This window comes from Elephas maximus, chromosome 19 (assembly GCF_024166365.1).
Source record: "Elephas maximus indicus isolate mEleMax1 chromosome 19, mEleMax1 primary haplotype, whole genome shotgun sequence".
Taxonomy (NCBI): domain Eukaryota; kingdom Metazoa; phylum Chordata; class Mammalia; order Proboscidea; family Elephantidae; genus Elephas; species Elephas maximus.
In genome coordinates, this window is record NC_064837.1 from 24,562,911 (window position 1) to 24,585,006 (window position 22,096).

The 22,096-nt window shown below is 40.3% G+C and overlaps 1 protein-coding gene and 1 long non-coding RNA gene across 2 annotated transcripts in view; one reads left to right on the forward strand and one right to left on the reverse strand.

Annotated features, from left to right (window-relative positions):
- LOC126063114 (leucine-rich repeat-containing protein 37A2-like) overlaps window positions 1-22,096 on the reverse strand; it is a 309,607-nt gene that overhangs the window by 241,391 nt on the left and 46,120 nt on the right. The gene's annotated exons all lie outside the window — the stretch shown is intronic.
- Window positions 401-21,650, forward strand: LOC126063118 (uncharacterized). Its single transcript, XR_007514215.1, has 4 exons — window positions 401-609; window positions 1,342-1,832; window positions 16,934-17,045; window positions 18,108-21,650. It is a non-coding gene; the product is annotated as an uncharacterized LOC126063118 (long non-coding RNA).

The following is a 22,096-nucleotide window of genomic DNA, read 5'->3' on the forward strand; positions in this document are numbered from 1 at the left end:
TAGTATTTCCTCTTGTGTTTTTGCCTAACATTAGGCAGCAAATGATTGCCAACTTGGTTGAAACTTTGTTTTTTGAATCTAGCAATGTCAAAGCCAATGGATTAAATGAAGAATTTCTATTCAGGTATTCAGAGACTTGATAATTTTGGAATGTTCTGGTATATCCTGACTACATGACATTATGTCTCAAGGTTATTATGTGTTACATTTGAAGTTCTTTAAAAATATGCTTAATGGTTATTATTGAAAATAATTTTATCTATAGTTTTTTTCAACTGATTTTATTTGGCCTTTGCGCTGTGCTTATAATTGATTTCTATCAGGTCTCTCACCATTAAGAATTATGTTTATAAATTAATCATGACCATATTAGGTTTTGTCATCTGCAGATAAGTTTTTACTTTGCTCATTTCCTGAAAATATTTGAAGAGAATATGTCAACAAAAAGGTGGATTATACTGGACTTATAAAAGGGACAGTGACTAGACTCAATCAAAATTGCCAGAACTCTTACGCGGATGCTGGTGGGTTCACAGACTGCAGCTGACCCCGTAGCACACGGAACAGAAGTTAACTACGTAAGGCGGAGCGGACAGGACGATACTGCAGGTTTATGTGAGAATACTGCTGGTGGTTTAAGGTCTTTCTTTCTAGAAATAAGAAATGCTTTAAGGTCCTACTTTTTGGAGATAAGAAACCACATTCCTCTTTTCTCCTAAATTAACTAACTCGTGAATTTAGATACTGTAACTCTTGAATTGAAAGTTCCTATTGACAAACTTAAAGTTATAAATATCATAACCAGAAAAGTGTCTGAAATTTGAGCTATGATTTTACAAATTGAAATAATATTAGATTTCCTATTCTCTCAAAGAAGAGTTTGTGCCTTAAGAAATAAATGTTATTTTATTTATATAAATACACAATCCGAGACCTTAGAGAATATAGTTGCTGCTGAAGCCCTGAAACGACTAGGATCCTGACTAAGGCTAGAGAACAGGCGGACGATGTTAACCGCCCACAACCAGCACCCGTTATTTTCAGATTAAGGGGAGAAACATTCTCTGACACAGAGCCGAACTGAGATTACAATGGAGATGGTAAAAAAAAAAAAAAAAAAGGCCATTTAGTTACATGTGGTATAAAAAAAAAAAAAGCGGGATTAAATAGTGTATAGCCAAGCCTGTTAATTATGATAGGGTGAAAAAAATTACTCAGATAGCAGAGGAGAACCCAGCAGTTTTTCTCACCAGGTTCACTGGGGCTTTTAAGAAATATACTAACACTGACCCTGAGAGCGTGGAAAAAAACACTTTGCTAACTGTGCATTTTATTACCCAGTCTGCAGCAGATATTAGAAGGAAACTGCAAAAGATAGAGACAGAGCCCCAGACTCCACTCTCACAACTGGTTGAGGAAGCCTTTAACGTATTTAATAACAGAGATCTGGCAACAGAGGATAAAGTGAAAGAAAAAGGCCCAATTTTTGGCAGTAGCGCTTCAGAGCCCACCTCGAAGCAACCCTGCAAAATCCTGAAGACCAAAACCCCCACGAGAATTTCTTCATCGGCCGGTGAGCATCAAGCCAGACCAATGTAAGTATTACAAAAAGAGAGGCCACTTAAAGGTGGAGGGTCCTGAGTGTCCTAAAACAGGGTGACCAGTTGACTTCCCCTGGAGGCCAGTTCAGGGAGGCCCACAGCAGTTGATGTCCCTCTCAGAGGAAGAGGAAGAGGTGCCCTATGGACAAGGCCCAGAAGTCTGCTCAGCTCCTGGCCAGAAGACCATTACTATTTCCGCTGCAAAGCCTTGGGTTACTCTCGATGTGGGAGGTAAGGAAATTACATTTTTACTAGACATGGGAGTTGCCTTCTCTGTTCTCACCCAAAATCCAGGCCCACTCTCTGGTCGTGACTGCACTGTCATTGGGGTAGATGGAAAGCCTAAGGTAAGGAATTTCACTTTCCCCCTTTCCTGTGAAGTAGGCCGGAGAACTCTATCCCACTCTTCCTTGCATGTCCCTGACTGCCCAGTTCCCTTGCTAAAAAAAAAAAAAAATTTTATTATTTTTATTTTTTTTAGGGAGGGATTTATTAACTAAGCTGGGTAAAACAGTATATTTAGAAAAGGGGGAACTCACTATAGCTACAGACAATAGTTAGAGCTTAGGGCTGCTGCTCATGTTAACTAAAGAGAAGACTCCTGAGCTTGAGAACCCATCTCCCAAAAAAATTTTAAAATAGGTAAATCCAGATGTATGGGATATCCCAACTCTCGGTCTGACTAAAAACATGCCTCCTGTGTTAATCTAGCTGAGACCCAACACACCCTATCCCTGGAAGAGACAATACCCTCTAAAATCAAAAGCCCAAGAGGGAATAAGACCAGTGTTAAAACATTACTTACTCAAGAGACCACCCAGTATACCTAGACTCGCTTACCTCAAGGTTTTAGACAATATCCTCACTTATTTAGAAATGCCCTGGCTAGAGAATTGAGAGAATTACAGTTTCCAGGTAGTATATTATAATATATAGATGATATATTAATAGCCAGTTCAACTAAAGAAAGTTCAGAAAAAATTACTATATTAGTGTTACACTTCTTGGGAGAATGGGGATACCGTGTGTCCCTGAAAAGGCCCCAAATCTCTGAACAGCAGGTACACCACCTAAGTTTTATACTGACCCCGGAGAAACAGATGCTGGCTCGAAAGATTATCACTGCCCTGCTGACACCTGGAAACCCTGGTAGTGTAGTGGTTAAGTGCTATAGCTGCTAACCAAAGGGTCGGCAGTTGAAATCTGCCAGGCACTCCTTGGAAACTCTATGGGGCAGTTCTACCCTGTCCTATAGGGTCGCTATGGGTCAGAATCGACTCGACGGCACCGGGTTTGGTTTTGGTTTTTACTGACACCTACCACCAGGAAGCAGTTTAGGGGCTTCTTGGGGATGACTAGGTTTTGCCGAATCTAGATGCCTAACTGTGGCCTTATAGCAAGACCTCTGTATAAGGACCTTAAAATGGGAAAAAGAGCTCCCTTAGATTAGACCCCGGAATGTCAGAAGGCTTCTAATAAACTAAAGATAGAATTAAAAAAACAAAACAAAACAAAAAAAAAAAACCAACCTTAGGGCTCAGAGGTTTAAGAAAGCCCTTTAAACTGTTTGTATATGAGAAACAAGGGGTGCTCACTCAGGAAATTGGTTCGATAACTGGGCCAGTAGCTTACTTTTCAAAACAGCTTGACCCTGTGGCTCAAGGCTGGCAAGGGTGCCTTCAAGCGGTTCAAGCTAGGGCCCTCCTAGGAAAAGAAGCATCCAAGTGTCCTTGGGACAATCCACTGAGCTATCAGCTCCTCATCAAGTACAGACAATATTGGCTGAAAATGAAAAGGAAAAAGGGGCCAAAAGGAGGTATACCCAAGAAGGCCCAGGTAGGTAGCTAGTCAATGATAAAAAAATTCTCCGTGCTCCCGAGTCTGGACTATAGAACATTGTTAAGTGCTTTCACTCTGCCATCCAGTATGGAAGGGACGCATTAGTGAACTTGCTGAGTAAACGCCTTTGTGAAAAAAAACATATAAAGTGGTTAAACAAAACAAAACAAAAAAAAATTTTTTTTTTTTTTTTTTTAAACAAGTGGTGCTCAATTCTAAAAGCTGCCAAAAAAAGAAAAGAAAAAAATCCTCAGTTGTACCTAATACCCCCTCCGCTTGTAAAGAAAGTCCAACACAGAGGAACCTACTCAGGAGAAGACTGGCAAGTAGATTTTACGGTCATGCCTCCATGCCAAGACTATAAGTTTCTGCTAGTTTATGAAGACCGTTTTATAGGACAGGTAAAAGCTTTCCCTGTTAGGACTGAGAAGGCTACTGAAGAAGACGGAGATGTCCCTGAAGAGCTCCCAAACTATACCTGTGAACCAGTAGAAGACCTGAAGTTCCTGTTTAAATGAAAAAAGACACCTCCCAGCAATAGATAAGTATCTACATAGGCGAGGAAAAAGAGTGAAGTCTCCAGAGGGAAACCAGAGCCCCTCACCCTCATTACTCTCGGAGTGACGGCCCGATAACGGCCTTGGGAAGAATAACAGTGAGTGTTATTTGTAATGCCTCCACAATCCAGAATGTAGCCTCTATAGTGGAGGGGATAGCTGAAGATGCCGGGCAGGGACTCAAAGGCCTTGCTACCTCATTAGACGCTTTGGCCAACATAGTGATGGATCACAGAGTAGCCCTGAAGTACTTATTAGCAGAAGAGGGTAGAGTTTGTGCTTTATCTAATACCCCTTACTGCATGTACATCTGTTCTTCTGGGGAAGTGAAATTGAGGGAAAAAAGGTTGTTAGAACATGCAGCATGGCTTCGCGATGTTCTGAAGACTTTGGCAGGGGACACCTGGGCCCAGATCAAGGGATACCTGCCCTCGCTCACTTAGGTTTTTACCTTTACTGGGACCTACAGTAGCTATACTTTTATTATTAATTTTTAGACCATGACTTTTTAGTCTCCTTGTAAAGTTTATCTCCTCACGACTTCAACAATTTTAGGTCAAGCTAATGATAATGCAGAGATTCCAACCTATACCCAGATAAGAGCGTTCCAGCCCTCATATATATATATATATATATATATATATATATATATATATATATATATATATATATATCATTAGAACAGGTAGCGAGAGACTTTTACTCGGCTAGGCAGGAACAAAGCCCCGGTTCAGCATGAAGAAGTTACAGAACCAGAGACCTCCATCCATATTCCCATAAAGATTTATGGCTTTAAGGTCTCCCGGGGGGAAGTGAGACAGGAAAGAGACTGGGTGGCTGAATTAAATAAGAGCTACATTTCAAGGCCCTGTGTGCTTAACCAGCTATAATTAAATAGTCTCTGAATCTAAACCTAAGTGCAGGCCACCATATAACTTTTGTTGCTGGCACCCGAAAACTACATGTGATTAACAAACTAGGTGCTTAGACAAGATAAGGGGCTATATTTCAAGGCCCTGTGTGCTTGGCCAGCTGTAAATTACCAATAATCCTTCTGAGTTGTTTTTCAAGGCCTCACCAGGTGCAGAGCGTGTGCAGTAAAAATCAACGTGGCCTATGAATGACCTTTCACATGAGACAGACATGAACGGGGACCCCTTGCCAGGGCTGAAACCAAGATACAGAGGCATCATGCATGCACAACATTCCAGAATAAGTCCTGTTTGACATCCCGGCAGCCTTGTGACAGACTCCATCTTGGTTCCAGCAACCTCTGCAAGGAAGTCCATCTTGAATTCTAATTGCGCACGCATGTAATTTCCACAATCCCTCCCCTTCTCCTAGAAACCTAATGAATAAAGACAATGCCTTTTTCCCACCTAAAAACTTAAAAAACACTAAAAAATCTTTTGTTCAGTGAGAGACTGGAGGCTAGCGTAGGTGGAAACCCCTCTCCCTCTCTCCCTCCCGAGCCTTTTACTTTCTCTCTGTCCCTGATGAGCTTTTGTTTTTGTGGAACCTCTGAGCCTCTCCTTGTTGTTCTTGGTCAGAAGAAAGTAAGAACCTAGGCAGGTCTTAGTCCTGAGCCGGGAAGCCTTTCCCTGTAACAGTTATATTTAGGAATATTCTTTTGGTCCCCAAAGGTCAACTGTCCAGACTTAATAAACCCAAGGCTGGAAGACAAAGATTCCCCCACTCAGGTAGATCCATCTGTAATTTCTCCTCATATTCATATGCCATATACTGTCCTGCCTCAGATGCAGAGAGAGAGGGCAAAGCTTCCTCTCTCCACCTTTTCCGTGTGTTCACATTCTTGTTGCCATCACAGGTGACTACCTTGAAAGACAGACCTCTGAGGGAAACAGGGACACAGGTGTTAAAGTTGAGCCTCCAAATCCCACTGCTCACAGCTCCTCATCTGGACACGCCCTTCTCCACCCACCTGCCCAACTGCTTCCCTGGGTCCCTTCTGCCATATATCCTAGTCCCCATAACAGAAGGCTCTGTACAGACTGTGTCCACTATGTCCACCTGGTTTGTTTTTGAAACTGGGCAGAGATCTGGGGTATAATAGGTTAAGAAATTTTTCTCCCCTCGAGTCTGCTAAGACATTTAAAAATTTTATTTTATTTTGTTGTTGTTGATAGTATACACAGCAGAACAAACACCAATTCAACAATTTCTACATGAACAATTCAGTGGCACTGATTACATTCTTCAAGTTGTGCAACCATTGTCATCCTCCTTTCCTGAATTGTTTCTCTCCTACTAACATAAACGCACTGCCTCCTAAATTTCCTATCTAATCTTCCAAATTGCTGTTGTCAATTTGATCCCATATAGATAGTTCTTAAAAGAGCACATGCTCAAAGCGGATATTCTTTACCAGTTAGGCTAAACCATTGTTTGGTTTCAAGAAGACTTCAGGGTATTTTTTTGGTTTAAGGTTTAAAGATAATCTGGGGGCAATAGTTCCAGGGGTTCAGCTGGCCTCAATGGCTCCAGAAAGGCTGGTATCCATTAGAATTTGAAATTCTGTTCTGCACTTTTCCCCTTTTCATCAGGATTGTTCTATTGAATCTTTGATCAAAATGTTCAGTAATGGTAGCCGGGCACCATGGTGTGCTGCATGCCTAGCTGTAAAGTGTAATAAATGTATGGGATCACAGAAATTTCTGGATAAACGTCCTACACGCTAAAAGAGAAAAAGCAACTTTTGTCAGATGACTACTTTCCTTTCATTGTATTTCATGTCTAATACTTTACTTGAGGAACCACCCAAAGCTTCTGACTGCATGAAGGTCAAATGTACCATTGTGCACTTGTGTTTCTTTTCCACAAGAATTAAAAGTATTTTTGGTGGTAGGGAGAGTCAAAGGAGGACTAGAAGATCATGGGAAAGGGGGATTATGGGCTTGTGGAGAGCTCAGAACTGGGGACAGGACACCTGGGCACCGGGCTATCGTACTAACACCTCTAACCTTGTTTTTCCTCATCTGTAAAAGATTAACAGTGCCTCTTCTGCCCACCTCTGGGGAGGAAAGGAATAACAGAAATGTTTTGAAAAGCAAGCAGTGCTGTTTTTATATAAGTAGCAAAGTGTCTTTTTTCTCTTCTGTTTTTCTTAATGACCTTTTAGCTTTCTTCGCGTATGATGTCCTTGAAGTCATCCCACAACTTGTCTGGTCTTCGGTTATTAGCATTCATTGCATCAAATCTATTCTTGAGATGGTCTCTAAATTCAGGTGGGATATACTCAAGGTTGTACTTTGGCTATCATGGGCTTCTATTAATTTTGTTCAGCTTCAACTTGGACTTGCATATGAGCAATTGATGGTCTGTTCCACAGTTGGCCTCTGGTCTTGTTCTGTCTGCTGATATTGAGCTTCTCCATGGTCTCTCTCCACAAGTGTAGTTGATTTGGTTCCTGTATATTCCATCTGGCAAGGTCCTCATGTATAGTCACTATTTACATTGTTGAAAAAGGTATTTCCAATGGATAAGTTGTTGGTCTTGAGAAATTCTACCACGTGATGTCCGGTGTCATTTCTATCATAGAAGGCCATATTTTCCAATTACTGATCCTTCTTCTTTGTTTCCAACTTTCGCATTCCAATCACCAGTAATTATCAATGTAACTTGATTGCATGTTTGATCAATTTCAGAATGCAGAAGTTAGTAAAAATCTTCATCTTTGGCATTAGTGGTTGGTGTGTAAATTGAGTAATAGTCTTATTAACTGGTCTTCCTTGTAGGCACATGGATATTATCCTATTACTGACAGGGTTCTATTTCAGGATAGATCTTGCAATGTTCTTTTTAATGATGAATGTGACACTGTTCCTCTTCAATTTGTCATTCCTGGCATAGTAGACCATATGATTGTCCAATTCAAAATGACCAATACCAGTCCACTTCAGGTTACCAATGCCTACAATATTGATCTTTAAGTGTTCCATTTCATTTTTTGACAACTCTCAATTTTGATTTGTACTTCATACATTCCACATTTATGATTATTAATGGGTGTTTGCAGCTGTTTCTTCTCATTTTGAGTAATGGCACATTAGCAGATGAAGGTCCCAAAAGCTTTACTCCATCCATATCATTAAGGTTGACTCTACTTTAAAGTAAAGTAGGCAGCTCTTCCCCGGTCATATTTTGAATGCCTTCCAACCTGAGCAGCTCATCTTTCAGCACTATATCAGACAGTGCTTTGCTGCTCTTCATAAGGTTTTTCACTGGCCATTTTTTCCAGAAGTACATCGCCAGGTCCTTCTTCCCAGTTTGTCTTAGTCTGGAAGGTCTACTGAAATCTGTCCACAATAGGTGACCCTGTTGGTATTTGAAAGACTGGTGACATGGCTTCCAGCATCACAGCAACACAAGCCACCACAGTATGACCAACGGACAGCACTTAATTGTGCTCATGCAGAACCTGTACATAAACCAAGAGGCAGTTGTTTGAACAGAACAAAGGGATACTGCATGGTTTAAAATCAGGTAAGGTGTGGGTCAGGGTTGTATCCTTTCACCATACTTATTCAATCGGTATGCTGAGCAAATAATCAGATAAGCTGAACTATATGAAGAAGAATGCAGCATCATGATCAGTGGAAGCCTTATTAACAACCTGCAATATGGAGATGATACAATTTTGCTTGCTAAAGTGAAGAGGATTTGAAGCACTTACTGATGAAGATTAAAGACCACAGCCTCCAGTATGGATTGCACCTCAACATAAGAAAACAAAAATCCTCACAACTCGACCAATAAGCAACATCATGATAAATAGGAAAAGATAGACATTGTCAAGGACTTCATTTTACTTGGATCCACAATAAATGGCCATGGAAGGGGCAGTCAAGAAAGCAAATGATGCATTTCATTGGGAGAATCTACTGCAAAAGACATCTTTAAAGTGTTCAAAAGCAAAATGTCACCTTGAGGTCTAAGGTACACCTGACCCAAGCCACAGTATTTTCAATCGCCTAATATGCATGCAAAGGGTGGACAATGAATGAGGAAGACTGAAGAAGAATCAACACCTTTGAATGATGGTGTCGCTGAAGAATATTGAACGTACCACAGACTGCCAGAAGAATGAACAAAACTGTCTTGGAAGAAGTATAGTCAGAATGATCACTAGAAGGGAGGATTGTGAGACTTTGTCCCATATACTCTGCATATGTTACCAGCAGGGACCAGTCCTTGAAGAAGGACATTATATGTTGTAAAGTAGAGGGTCAGGGAAAAAAAGGAAGACCTTCAATGAGATGGATTGATGTAATGAATGCAACAACCGGCTCAAACATTGCAATGATTATGGGGATGATGTAGGACTGGGCAGTGCTTTGTTCTGTTGTACGTAGAGTTGATATGAGTCAGAACCGACTCAACAGCGCCTAACAATAACAGCAAAGTGGTATTGTTTATTATTTGTTCCAGATCACAGTTAGAGGCCCATATTCAGGCTCTCTGGGTGTGAAGATGATCACATTGTGGAACTCATGAAGTCAGTGCCAATAAACTAATACACAGAAAAAAAAACACTTCAAAGCACCTGCTTTTTTGTTTTGGGAATAGAAAACCTTGAGATTCAGAGCAAGTTTAGAGTTGGACGGTCTAAGAATGGAAGCGCCCTCTCATCCATTAGGAGATCCGGGTAGCAGCTTCTGATTATAGGACCAGAAGCTCTGAGACCTCAAATACAACCTTTATAAAGCATTATTGCCTGTACTCTTTTATGAAATTGAAAATGCAGAAAGAAAACAAACAAAAATGGATCTATACGTGTCCTAAGGCAGGGCGTACTTGAGACATAATCCATATGAAATCAGTTTACAAGCCACAATACGCTACCTGAATAAGTTACCATTTTGGGGTAACACCCAAGCACAGAGCAGGGTACAGAGCATGCAGCCCACTGAGGTCATTCCCGTCCCCTTTGCTTTCCTTTCTCTTGTTCCTTTATGCATGTGGATCAGTAGCATTATTAACTAACTGACCAAACTGAGAATCTGACTTTCAGCAACGGAGTAGTTCTTCCAGCTAGTTACACTGGGACTCTGAATGAATGAAGGAATAAAAATAAAACATTTACACTGCTAGTCTAAAATTTATCATGAAGCATTTCGGACTCACTGCAACGTGTGCTGTTTATCAGACATTCACTGTCACAATGCAGCTTGACTGTCTTGCAGACAACTTCAATGGTACTTTTAAACTGGCACAGGCAGCATGCCATATGACTAGGTAAGATCCTGTAAACGGAAATAAGGAGAATTAAACTAATGTAAATGGGGTTACTTAAGTAGGTAGAAGCAGGCCAAGGCCACAGGGCTGTGTATGAAGGAGTTCTTTTTTTTTTTTTTTAACTTGGTGAAAATCTATATAGCAGAGCAGACACCCATTCAACAATTTGTACATGTACAATGCAATAACGCTGGTTACATTCTTCAAGTGTGTCACCTTTTTACCCATATTGTTTCACCACCATGGACTTAGATTGACCACCCCCTATACTTCTTATCTATGCTTTATAGTTACTGTTGTCAACTTGATCACATACAGATAATTCTTTAAAAGAGTGCTATACTCATGGTGAACATTCTTTACTGATGTAGCTAAACCGTTGTTTAGTTTAAAAATAACTTCAGGGAATAATTTTGGGTCATGGTTTGAAGATTTTCTGAGAGTGATAGATTCTGGGGTTCTTCCAGTCTCAAGAGGTCAGGTTTGCATTCTGTAAGAATTTAAAATTCTGTTCCAAATTTTTCCCCTTTTCACCATGATTCACCTACAGATTCCTTGATCAAAATGTTCCATAATGGTAGCCAGTTACAGACCAGTTCTTCTGGCCCTGTGGCAAGGAGAACAGTAGTACATGGAAGCAGTTAGACCTGCTGTCCAGTTCCATGAAGGAGTTCTTGGGGCATATGGCTTGGCCACTTGGATGGGGACCAGGTGGTCAATGGCTGCTCTTGAATATGGTAAATAAACAGGAGGGAGGATAGAGGTGTCCAACAGGAGGGTAAGGATGGCAGTGGATATGGTATTAACTCAAAATGGATCATAGACTTAATTGGAAGAGCTACACAACTATACAACTTCCGGAAAAAAAAAGCACAGGAGCAAATCTCTGTGACTTTGGGTTATACAAACATTTCTCAGATAAGACAGAAAAGAAGCACAAGCCATATAACAAAGAAAAAAAAATTGCTAAATTAGACTTCATCAAAATTAAAAACTTCTGCTCTTCAAAAGACACTTTCAAGAGAATGAAAAGGCAGCCACAGGCTGGGAGAAAATATTGACAAAACACACATTCGAGAGAGGGGATATATAATCCAGAAGATATAAAGCACTTTTACAACTGAATAATATAAGTATCCAGTACAAAATTCCAACAGATGTGAGCATTTCATTAAAGAAGATACAAATGGCAAATACGCACATAGACACTCACCATCATCGACTATTAGAGAAATACAAATTCAAACCACACTGAGATACTTTACACAACTACTAGTGTGCAAGCATTAATAGACAGTATCGATATATTTGTACTGTGCTGCCTTTACTTTTTTCTTAATCTTATTTGTAAAAACTTTTTATTTGCAAATGTACAGAAAAGGTGAAAACTTTTTCAAAGTCCGAAATATACGTATCAGGTAAAATACAGAGCAATAGTAACTCTCATCCACTGCTGGTGGGAAAGCAAAATGGTCAGCCACTTTGGAAAACAGTTTAGCAGTTTCCTATACAGCTAAACATGCCCTTAGCATGTGATATAGCTATCGCTCTCCTAGGTATTTACCGCGAAGAAATGAAATCCTGTGTTTACACAAAGACCTGCAAGTGTGTTCAGCAGCTTTGTTCACAATAGCCAAAGGTGGAAACAACCCAGCTGTCCGTCAACTGATGAATGGATGAACAAACTGTGATACATCCGTACAACTGGAATACTACTCAGCAAAACAAAGGAGTGAACTACTGAAAGATGCAACACCACAGACAAATCTCAGAAGGATTACGCTAAGTGAAAGAAGCCAAACATTAAAGGTTCCATACTATATGAATACATTTATAAGACGTTTTCCAAAAGGCAAAACAACAGTGATAGGAACGAGATGTAGGTGGTTGCCAGGGGCTGGTGGTGGCAAGAAGGGATTGATGGCAAAGGGGCACAAAGGGGCTTTTGGGGTGACAGAAATATTCTAATCTTGATTGTGGTAGTGGTTATGTAACTATATATTTGTCAAAACTCCTTGAAGTGTACACTTAAAAAGCGTGAATTGGGTTACATGTAGTTTGCCTCAATAAACTGACTTTAAAATAATAAAATGAAGCTAAAAAAAAAAAATCTGAAGTGAAAATAAATCTAAGAAAAGAAAAACGACTTACAGTTTTTCCAACTTGAGTGTCATTATGAGGATGTTCTCAACTGTTGTAAGTGACACTTGTGTTGTTCCCATGTCTCTGAAGGAGAAAGACCAAACATTCATGATATGAACCCAAAGACAAAAATTCTATACTGCAAAAGATACTGAAGGACAGGTAATTACTTCAATTTTGACTTCTCTGTAAAACAAGCTAGCTCTAGTTTACTTGCCATAGAAGATAGCTCCAGAAAGCTCTTCTGGAAGAAATTCAATTTTATTTGCATCATCAAATGGATGATGTCAGCACAGAACAGTAGGACTTGTAGTCATTTACCGTTATCCCACTTCTCATTCCCCGATTGTATTAACCTCTCCTGATTCCTTGTTCTTTTTATAATGTACACCTTAATCTCTTTGCTTTTTTGAATAAGTGATAGTTCTACATTTATCTGCATATACCATATCCTTACGTGTTCTTCAACACTGCTCTCTTCCACTGTTACTGCCTTGCCCAGTTTACATCCTTTCTTAATCCTTTTCTTCGCCAATAACTTTTTTCAATAACCAAATTAAAATGATGACTTTTTAGCCTAAATGCAAAATACTTAATCTTTGATGAAAGTAAAAATGAAGAATCAAAATCATCTAATAACCCATGAGATTGTTGCAATACTTACAAATACTTTAATGCTGGCAATTTAAAAAGATATGAATCTTCGACGGTTATCAGAGGATTACGATTGAGAACTCTGGAAAAATGCAATGGAATTAAAGTTATCTGCATTTTCAATAACTTCCATGAACGTTTATACTCATTTTTTTTTTGGTATGGAACTTGTAGGTGAAAAAATAAAAATCATTTTCTGCCTTAACCTATAAATCACCCTTAGAATCCATAAAGCACTCTTCCTCTGGGAATTAGAAGATAAGTGGAGAAAGGAAAGAAAGAGAGTGAGAAAAGAAAGGTGGATAAAAAGAAAAAATACACCAAAGAACTTCAGGAAGAAACCTGTAAACTCATTCGGCCAGAAAACCCTGGAAGTGACTATGCTGGGAGGAAGCCTTTGTTCCATAGGAAATACTATTTCCAGTGTCCTCCATGATTCAAGGTGCTTTCATTTCAGTGTTTAGAACTTCAAAAAATCCCATGGTTTAATTCACCCAATTAAAAAAAAAAAAAATAGGACTAATCCTTTGGCCTTGGAACCAAAGGGGAAGAAAGTAAATCTAAGAAGAGGAACTTGGGGAAGCCATAGTTCTGTCACACACTCCAGGTACATTCTTGTATCACAGCCCTTGTTCCACTGATGGCATCACCTTTACATGTCAGTCCCCTGGACTGCCAGCTTCATGAGGGCAGGGACCACAACCTGCCATTGGTGTCATCCCTGTACCTGGCATAGTGCCTGATGTTTACCAGGTGGTTAGTAAATATGTTGAATAAATAAATAACATTTTGCTTACATATCAATGAATGGATTCATTAAAAAAAAAAAAAAATTTAGTCCAAAATGCTGGAATAGATTTTTTTCTCAATTCTTAAAAAAAAAGAAAGAAAAGAAACTGCCTTTAGGTTACTTCTATTCAAGAATCATTAGGGTACTTTTGCAGAACATTATAAAATAATAATTATTACATGTATTACCAACAGAACTTCCAGGTACAATGATCAGCGTTTCACATTCGATCCTCACTATAACCTTCTTATATGGTAGACATTATCATTACCCCATTTTACAGATGAGGAAACTGAGGCACAGAGAGATTATGTGACTAGTCCTAGGTCACCAAGCTAGTAAGATGCAGTTCTAGGATTTGAACTCAGTCCTGTCTGACTCCAAAACCTGTGTTTAACCTGTATGAAGAAAATGGGTTGAAAACAGTGGTTACTTTTAACTTTAATTTTGAGAGCATTAAATATAGATATATACCTTTTCAAATTTCGTCTACTCATTGGGGACAGCCTCACGAGAACTACACTTTCTGTTTCTCTTCCCTAATTGTCTCTCATGACTAAATATTTCATTCTTCTATGTTCATATATGTCAGGGTAGAACTGGGCTCCAAAGGGTCTTCCATAGCTGATTTTTCAGGCATAGATCATCAGGCCTTTCTTCCCATGTGCCTCTGGGTGGACTTGAACCTCCAACCTTTTTGTTTGTAGCCAAGCGCATTAACCATTTGCACCATCCAGGGAATAAAGGTCTAGAACCACAGTACGGAGCCCTGGTGTCACAATGGTTAGGAGCTCAGCTGCTAACCAAAAGGTCAGCTGTTTGAATCCACCAGCTGCTCCTTGGAAACCCTATGGGGCGGTTCTCCTCTGTCCTATAGGGTCGCTATGAGTTGGAATTGACTTGAAGGCAACTGGTTTGATTTGTTTATTTGTTTTTATAGCCACAATATATAAAGAACTCTTACAACTCAACAATAAAAAGATAAATAACACAATTGAAATATGGGAAAAGGATTTGAATAGACATTTCTCCAAAGAGATCTATAAATGGCCAATAAGCAGATGAAAAGATGCTCAATATCATTTACCCATCAAGGAAATGCCAATCAAAACCACAATGAGGTACCACTTTGCATTTCCTTGGATGGCTTTAAAGACAGATAATATCAACAACAACAAAAAAATTAAGCTATTTAAAAAAAAGAAGATAACAACAGTTGTCAAAGATGCCAAGAAAATGGAATCTTCATACATTGGTAGTAAAAATGTAAAAAAGGGCAATCACAGTGGAAAAGTTGGCAGGTCCTCAACATGTAAACACAGAGTCACAGTATGACTCAGCAATTCCACGCCTTGGTATGTGCCCCAGGGAATTAAAAGCTGTAGTTCACACAGAAGCTTATACACAAATGTTCACAGCAGCATTGTTCATAATAGCCAAAACGTGGAAACAATCCAAATGACTAGTAACTAATGAATGGGATAACGAAAGGTGGCATATCCATACAGTAGAACGTCATGTGGCCATCAAAAGGAAAGAAGTACTGATACATGGAGCCCTGGTGGCACTGTGGTTAAGAGCTCAGCTGCTCAGCAACAGGTTGGCAGTCTGAATCCACCAGCCATTCTTGGGAAACCTTATAGGGCGGTTCTACTTTGTCCCATTATACTAAGTGAGAGAAGCTGGACATAAAATGCCATATATTTTATGATTCAATTTATACAAAATGTCCACAATAGACAAATCTATAGAGACAGAAAGTAGAACAGTGGTTGCCAGAGGTTGGAGGGAGGGTATGGAATTTCTTTTTGGGGTGATGAAGTATTCCAGAATTAGATAGTATTGATGGTTATACAATTTTGTGAATATACCCTGAATTGTACACTTTAAAATGGTGAATTTTATGGTAGGCAAATTATATCTCCTTGAAAAAAAGAGCCATCTTGTACTACACAGAGTGCCAGTTTTCAGAGATCAGATGTGTTGGTAGATGCAGAAAAGGGGAATGAAGACTCTTCCTTACTTAAAGTCAGAGTTAGTAAGTGGTGTGTCTGGGAGCCACGTAGCTTGTTCTTGCCTTGTGATCTCCCCTAGTCTTTCTAGTCTAGTGCATTCTTCCAGATTATTTTAGTACTATTAATGAGTTTGATTTAAAACAGTAGCTAATACTCAGTAAGACGTTATGAAGGGAAAGAATGTGAGTGTCACATGTCTGGTTGAGCACGGTTTCTCAACAAGGGCTCCTTTTCTTTTTTTTTTAAAACCTTTAAGTTCACTGATGGGCTCTATGCAAGTGAGCCCAGCCACCTCTGCCATCTCTCCCTGCCTACTTTTCCCCCAGCCATTAAGAATGCCAATTAGGCAATATACAAATGGTCGGCAGTTCGAATCTGCCAGGCGCTCCTTGGAAACTCTATGGGGCAGTTCTACTCTATCCTATAGGGTCGCTGTGAGTCGGAATCGACTCGACAGCACTGGGTTTCTGGGTTATATATATATATATATGTATAAAACCGATTGTTGTGGAGTAGATTCTAACTCATAGCAATCCTATAGGACAGAGTAGAAATGTCCAATATGGTGTCCAAAGTATTTGATCTGCTTCTTTACGGAAACAGATTGCCACAACATTCTCCCAAGGAGCAGATGGAGGGTTTGAACCACTGACCTTTCGTTTAGCAGCCGAGTTCTTAAACATTGCATCCCCAGGGCACCTAAAAGCAATATATAGCCAACACAATGTAGCAAAGTTTTGCATTCTTCTTTCCAAATTACCTCAGTTCTCCAAACATCTGCTCTTTCCTTCCTTTTTTTTTTTTTGAACACATTATTTTCATTTAGGTGAGAGTTTACAGAGCAAATTAGTTTCTCATTCAACAGTTTCTACACAGCTTGTTTCATGACATTGGTTGCAAACCCCTGAATGTGTCAGCACTCTCTCCCTTCTTCCTGGGTTCCCATGTCCATTCACCCAGCTTTCCTGCCCCTACCATCCTTCTGAACTTTGCTTTTGGGCAAATGCTGCCCTTTAGGTCTCATGTAGTTGATTGTTCTGAGGTGTACATTCTTCACTGGTGTTATTGTTTATTTTACAGGCCTTTCTACCGTATGGCTGTTAATATGATCTCTGGGAGTGATTTCAGTTCCAAGTTTGAAGGGTGTCTAAGGGCCAAACTCTCAGGGGATCCACCGGTCTCTATCAGGCCAGTAAGTCTGGTCTTATTTATGAGTTTGAATTTTGTTCTACATTTCCCTCCCACTCTGTCCATAACCTACTACTGTGGTCCCGCCCAGCCTCTGATCTTTCCTAACAGATCATCCATGACCTCACAGCCATCAGCTTAGTATTTCCTCTTAACTAAACAGCCGTTCTCCAACTGACATTAGGATTCTCGAATTTGTCCCTAATGAAATCAAAATATGGGGACAGTATTATCCTATTTCCTGCTCCTGTCTTTAGAGCACGCTTTCCTTCACCAAGCTTGTGGTTGATTGAGAGAAATGACTTACCAGCTGAAGTTTGGGGGACTCTGTAAGTCTTTTGGACAAACTAAATGATGCTAACGGTTTTACAGAATTACAGTGGACAATGCACTAGAGATCATTTCCATTTCTGGTTCAATCCCTTCATTTCATAGATGAACTAAGGTGCAGTGGGTTTGGAGAATAGGTTATTTAGGGTCCCGCAGCTAGCTAGTTAAAGAGTTCAGAGACGAGAACTCCTGACTCCTAGCCTATTGCATAATTGACATTCATGGGCTTATCTTTGTGGGAGAAAAATGCGGCAATACTTTTAGCTCAGAGTCTATCCCAAAGTCAAAGTTTAAGAAATATTGTTCTAAATTAGTTTTTAAAGTGTATCTTATTAGAAGAAGAAAACACAAATATATTTTTTAGGCGATACATTTCCAATAAAATTTACTTTTAATATTTAATAATTATTTATCAAAGATTTTGGTGTGTATACATACATACATACAGATATATGTATACAGATTTTTTTCTTTTTTTTAATTTTATTTATTTTTATTGTACTTTAGATGAAGGGTTATGGAACAAACTAGCTTCTCATTAAACAATTAAAACACATATTGTTTTGTGAACACTGGTTGCCAACCCCATGACAGATCAACACTTTCCCATTCTTGACCCTGGGTTCCCTATTACCAGCTTTCCTGTCCCCTCCTGCCTTCTTGTCCTTGCCCCTGGGCTGGTGTGCCCATTTAGTCTCATTTTGCTTTATGGGCCTTGTCTAATCTTTGGCTGAAGGGTGAACCTCAGGACTGACTTCGTTACTGAGCTAAAAGGGTATCCAGGAGCCATACTCTTGGGATTTCTTCAGTCTCTATCAGACCAGTAAGTCTGTTTGTGTGTGTGTGTGTGTGAGTTAGAATTTTGTTCCACATTTTTCCCCAGCCCTGTCTGCAACCCTTTATCATGAACCCTGTCAGAGCAGTTGGTGGTGGTACCCAGGCACCATGTAGAGGTGCTGGACTCTGGGGAAGGCTGTAGTACTCATGGTCCATTAGTCATTTGGACTAATCATTCCCTTATGTCTTTGGTAGAAAACACATATTTTGCATAAGCGTTTTGCTATAGAACAACGGGACAGCTGAAAGGGGGCTCACAACATAAGGGAACATTTCCTACCTCTTATGTTTTTTTCTCCCAATTTTTCTACACAGGTCCAGACAGATGGGCTATGTGTCCTTTCTATTAACTGAAGACACAGAGAAGAATTGAGGACTGAAGCCTGTCATCACTGTCCTGAGTGTCCTGAAATCCCACCAGCTTTAGCTGAAAAAATGTCCAAAGCAGGCAGTGAAAATAAATTTAAAATAGGACAAACTCCCAAATTATTCTAGAATTTCAAGGCAGGCAGGAGAAAATTGGTTCCTTGGAGGAAGGTAATCAAAAAAATAAGCAGAGTGACGTAGACCCTGTTCTGATATGTCTGAAAGTACTTGGGGATGGAGTGACCCCTTTCCTTTACTCATCTACATAGATCCATGAGCCGTGAGAACATGACTGCCCACGTGAAGCTCCTCAATACAAGACCTCTGATGACAACACAGAGACTTTCTCAGGGGCAAAGCCTAAAGAACCTGAAATGGTTAGCCTATCCTTGAATCGAAGTTTGGAGAAAAGCCTGGAAGAAGATTCTCCGACTGGGTGTACAAAGAAGCAGAGAGGAATAGTGGAAGAAGCAAGGGCCCTGGAATCAGGCAGAGCTGGGTTTGAATTCTGACTCTGCCACCTTCTGGTGAAGCGACTTGAGTAATTCACTTCTCTGAGCCTTATGTAGCACCATTTCTCACACAAGGTAGTTTGAAGATTAAATGAAAGCGCATGTGTAAAGCACCTAGCATGGGCTGGGCACAGAGTAGGTGCTCAGAGGTAACGATGTCATATCTGCACTGGCCAGTAAGCAGAAATCCTAGGACTACCCCGGGATGGCATGGAGAGGGGTTCCATGGGGGTTTCATAGGAAAATGAAGCTCTCTGCTCTAACGGTCCTATCCAAGTAAGAAAGCAACTTCAAGACACAATGCACAAAAAGTCAAACTGCCCTCATACACTCACATTACAAGGAATGGAGAGCTGCATAGAGAATTGCTGTGAATCTCCTCAGTGGCTCAGCCCACTTATTAACAGTGTGTACCCATGCAAGCTACCCAACATCTCTGAGTTTCAATTTCCTCATCTGTAAAATGGGGATAATAATATCTATATCAGAAGACTTACTGAGAAAACGAAAATGAGATCCATCATGAGCTAACATGCATTGAGCATTTCCTGTGTGCCACGCATGATGGTAAGAGCATTATGCATGCCATCTTACTTGGTATAATAAGTAAAATTACTTACTGTAGTGTGTGGAGCATAATAAGAAATACCTAACAAATACAGATTTTAAAGAAATGTCATGGGGCAGAGGAAGAATTACTAAGCTTCAGAGAGAAAAGAAGATAGCTTGGGTGGGAAGAAGAAGATGAAGATGGAAAAAGACAAGTGTAATACTTGCTGGGTGTGATGGTCTCAACACTTTTGAACCATTACAAATTAAATAGCTACCCTAAATTACTCCAAAGAACAGACCCAAGTGGTTTCTTTTCATCTTTAATGTTCATGCCTTTCTAAGAAGAAGCTGCCAGGTTTCCAGTGCACACCAAAAAGTGATGACAACATCCCGAAGTGTGTTATCTTTTGTGTGTCTACCTCTATCTAAAGGGAACCGATGCTAGTTGACTGGGGGAGCGGTAGGGCATCTCTGTGATGAAGCTCAACTGGCCTTCAGAGTGTGGCCTCACCTACCTCATTGATATTGTCAGTAGTGGGGCAAATAATTCAATAGGAATTAGGCTTGGATTTTTTTTTTCATCTTATTCGATCTTGGTGCTTAAGTTCTTGGCACAACCTTGGTGTGTCACAGACAAGTCAGCATGTGAACGTGTTCTATCTGAATAAGGTATAGCCTCTCTATGTTGTAGAAGCCATCCGTGTTTAAAATCATGGAGCTTGTATGGTTAGAACCAATAAACTCGACTAAAAGAATTTTTTTTTTTTTTAGTTAGCCACCAGTCTGGACCTGTGTAGGTGAATAAAGGAGAAACACTTTAAAGTCAGAAATAAAAGGTAGACTTAACATTTAGGATTATCCACCCCTGCTTGTTTTCCACAATGTATTTCATCCCTGATTTCATCTGAAAGAGATATGATTACTGCTACTATTCAAAGAGCGCTGCTTAACTAATGAGGTCTCGGCACGTCTTTGAGGAGGATTTCAGACTCAGAGAAGACTGACTCTTTACACTTCTAAGGTGTTCAGCTGGGGTTTGTAACGACATAGAGGCTTCGCTCAGGAGACCTGCTGATGCTGCTGTTGCTTCTGCTGCTGTCAAGTTCATTCCAACTCACAGTGACCCTACAGGACAGAGCAGAACTGCCCCATAGGGTTTCCAAGGCTGGCATCTTTACAGACGCAGACCGCCACATCTTTCGCCCGCAGAGCGCTGGTGGGTTTGAACTGCTGTCCTTTCCGTTAGCAGCCACACATTTAACCACTGAGGCACCACGGCTCCTTTTCAGGAGATTTACTGGGTTATAATCACCTGGAACCTAGGTTTTGTTCAGCCTGAAGCTTATCTAATTTGGAAATTCTCTCTAATAAAAAAGTGCAAAAGTATAAGTACGAAAATTGCTAGGGCCCCTACTAGGACCTTGGAAGGGTTCTATGGAAGTAAGGGGCCCTGAGGCTTAAGCTTTGTTCAATCCATGATAACCCCACCTCCGCTGGGACCTTTTTAAAAAGCTTTTTTAATGCCAGAGAAATACCGTTTCAAGTTATAAATGCTCCAGTGCTGTGCCACACGGGTTATAGAATTACTTAGCTTTTCAGAGGTGCCATCTTTTCTTGGCAATCTGCCTTTGGAAAGAACTGCAATAAAGCTTATATTTCACCTGTGGCAAACAAATTACCTATTAGAAAAATTTGGCCCAAAACAAAGGAGGAGCCCAGCTTTCAACCCACATTGTGGCAAGTGTGCCAAGCTTTTCAACATGCCTGTGAGTTAGTTTTAGGAGTATACCCGTTCCTGTCGAGTTGATTCCAACTCATAGTGACCTTACAGGGCAGAGCAGAAATGCCCCGTGGGGTTTCCAAGGCTGTAGTCTTCCTGGAAGTAGGCTGCTAAGTCTTTCTCCCTTGCAGTGGCTGGTGGGTTCGAACAGCCGACCTTTCAGTTAGCAGCTGAGCACTTAACCACTGTGCCACCAGGGCTCCTTTTTAGGGGTATACCTCTATTCAGATCACATGTTTATTCATTTATCTCCAATACTAAAAAAAAAAAAAAAAAATTTTACTAGCTAGCTCTAACTCTTTCATTACTATTTAGCAAATGCCCTTCTCTGTTGTTTAAGACAAACACAGAAATTTGAGATAAGAAAGTTGGTCTCTCCTCCATCCACTTTTTCTATGAGTATTTTCTAATCCCCTACCCTTCCTCTGGAGCCCTGTGTTGGCACAGTGGTTAAGCACTTGGCTGCTAACTGAAATTTCGGTGGTATGAGCCCACCAGCCACTGCACTGAAGGAAGATGTGGCGTTCTGCTTCTGTAAAGATTACATCCTTGGAAACCCTATGGGGCAGTTCTACTCTGTCCTACATGCTGTGAGTTGGAATCAACTTGACGGCAATGAGTTTGGTTTTAGGGAGTTCCCTTCCCCCTCCTTTGTCATCCTCCTACCTTGTTGCCCTG